We start from the raw sequence: 2,966 nt of genomic DNA on the forward strand, positions 1-2,966 counted from the left end.
TATTGCTGAGTGCGGCGTTAAACAACAAACAAACAAACAAACAAACAAATAAACAAATACTACATTTACTTTTACACGTACGTTGAGGAGAAATTGAGTTCACGATTATTGCGCTTTTGTGTGCCACGATCCCATGACTGTGGGTTTGAATCATCTTCGTCCTGCATAAAGCTGAAGCGTGAACTCAAAGCGTTAACCCTATCTGAACCACCCTAAACCAAGATGCCGCTCATAAACGCTGTCTAAGTACCATATGTGTTACATAGAGGGTCATGCATTACCAAGACACTTCATATAGATTATGGGGCACGGGTGGCCCAGTCGTCTAAGGCGCCGCAATTCCTTGTGCAGAGTTGCGCCCATTGGACACGCCAGAAACCTATGATTGTGGCTTCGAATCCCGGCTCGCCCAGATTATGTTTCTAGGTTTGTCAGCACCATACCCGTGTTCGTGGGTTTCAGCGAAGTGGTAAACGTCTGAGACCTGCATTACTTCGGGCTTTCCTCCCACATTGAGCTGACACGCGATATATCTGGAATACTGTTAAAAGCGGCGTTGTTGCAGTTCTTGGTTGACATCATTTGATAAGAAAACAAATTTATATGGCATTATTAGGATAGGATAGGATAGGATAGGATAAGTTTTATTCCATACTGAAAGGCCTCAGGCCCATAGTACAATTCTGTTTTCGGCATTATTACATGGCATTTAAATACATTTATCACGCAACGTGATGCCATGAGACGTACAAATCCTTCAGGGCACAGACAAGAACTCGCAAGGTTATACCAGCCTGACCCTGCACTGAGATGTGCAGGTCAACATCAGATGATAGTGCCACACGCAACAGCTTGAGAACTCATAAGCCGCAGTATAGATGGCGCTGTGCCAAGGGTAGACCTCCAGTGGATGTCAGGAGAAATTAGGATTTCAAGAGCTTCCATTTTACCCTCAATGATATCCACAAGTCCATCCATTCTACCCCGGAATCCATCCATCCTACCCTCAAGATTATCCACAAGCCCATCCATTTTACCCTTAAGACCATCAACTCTCCCCTCAAAACCTTCCACAAAAGTATCCATTCTATCAAGGCCACCCATTCTACCCTTGAGACCATCGATCCTACCCTCAAGATTCTCCACAAGACCATCCATTCTATCCTTAAGACAATCCACAAGACCATCCATTCTACTCACAAGACCATAAAATCTACATTCAAGACCATCCATTCTACCCTCAAAACCATCCACAAGCCCATCCATTTTACCCTTAAGACCATCCATTCTCCCCTCAAAACCGTCCACAAAAGCACCCATTCTATCAAGGCCACCCATTCTACCCTCGAGACCATCGATCCTACCCTCAAGATTCTCCACAAGACCATCCATTCTATCCTTAAGACAATCCAAAAGACCATCCAATCTACTCTTAAGACAATCCACAAGCCCATCCATTCGACCCTTAAGACCATCCATTCTCCCCTCAAACCATCCACAAAAGCATCCATTCTATCAAGAACATCCATTCTACCCTTGAGACCATCCATCCTACCCTCAAGATTATCCACAAGACCATCCATTCTACCCTTAAGACAATCCACAAGACCATCCATTCTACCCACAAGACCATAGAATCTACATTCAAGACCATCCATTCTACCCTCAAAACCATCCACAAAAGCATCCATTCTATTATCAAGACCATCCATTCTACCCCTATGACCACCCCCTTCTGAAGAACATACGACTGGATGAGCTTTATAATTTTCTATTAGCATTATTAATCCATACATCCATCCATATCTCAGTGAAACATGCGGCCTGGCTGGTGCATAACCCTGTCGCCAGTTACCCACAGTTACAGTGTAAGATAGGATGAAAGAAATGACACAAAGCCACTCCAGGACGTTGTAAAAAGTACGTATAAATCTATAATTGTATAAATTTACAGCGAAAGAAAACGTATTGTGCACTGCTTCCAGGCGATCCTCTCAAGGAATTAATTCTCGTAGATAAATTCAATCAATGACATGGATGAGTTTTTAGATGTGTTTTTCAGCTCAAGACGGGGTAAAACTACAATGAATGGCAATGTTGTGCGTGAATGTGGTTACTCAGTAATGGCTGGAATATGTCCTAGACTAACGCAATTAAGGAAAAGCTGTTCCATTCTTATTATGCTCCTTGTGAAAAGACTAGTTAGGTTATTGAAGCATTTCTTGCCGTTTGAGCTAAATTATATTTGAAGAAACAGTTTTTTCCAACTGGTATAGAACCTCCATTTTGCAGGTCGCCTTTGAACACTTCCTGCATGTTATTCATCCCGTGTCCGAGTCTGGAAATGATCATTGATAAAGTCGAGCTTTTTGGCGTTGGCGCTTACTTAAATAAATACTTTTATGTTGGTTTCAATAAACCGTCTGATCAGAATGAGAGAGTTGTGTTTTACGCTGCTGTTTTAACATTATTTCAATAATATATGTGACAGCATGTCAGCTTGATGTGGATTGAAATCCGGATGGGTGGTAGATGTTTACCACTGTTGTGAAACCCATGAGCACAGGTATGGTGCTGACAAACCTAGAAACATAATTTAGTTAGGCCGAATCCTGACTGACAAGGATGAAGGTTTTTTTCCCGGTGCGTCATCCCCGATAAAACCTCGTCCGTTCACATCACCCTCTCATGTCCCCTTCAAATCAATTCACATAATTACTACGAATTAATCCGTCATGTTAACGCCATCCTGTCACGTCAAACATCTGAAATATAAATGAACATATATTAATGTGTTTATTGTAATTCGTCACGAATACCTTTCGCTTAACCCTTAGACATTTACCATCAATCTTTCATCCCTCCCGAGGGGTCACGGGTGGCCCAGATGTCTACGGCGCCGCGATTCGCTGTGCAGAGTTGCGTCCCTTGGGCAGCCAGAAAGCTATGATTGTGGGTTCGAATCC

The sequence above is a fragment of the Haliotis cracherodii genome, unplaced genomic scaffold (assembly GCF_022045235.1).
Source record: "Haliotis cracherodii isolate W230 unplaced genomic scaffold, xgHalCrac1.p SCAF_10, whole genome shotgun sequence".
In the NCBI taxonomy this organism is placed as follows: Eukaryota; Metazoa; Mollusca; class Gastropoda; order Lepetellida; family Haliotidae; genus Haliotis; species Haliotis cracherodii.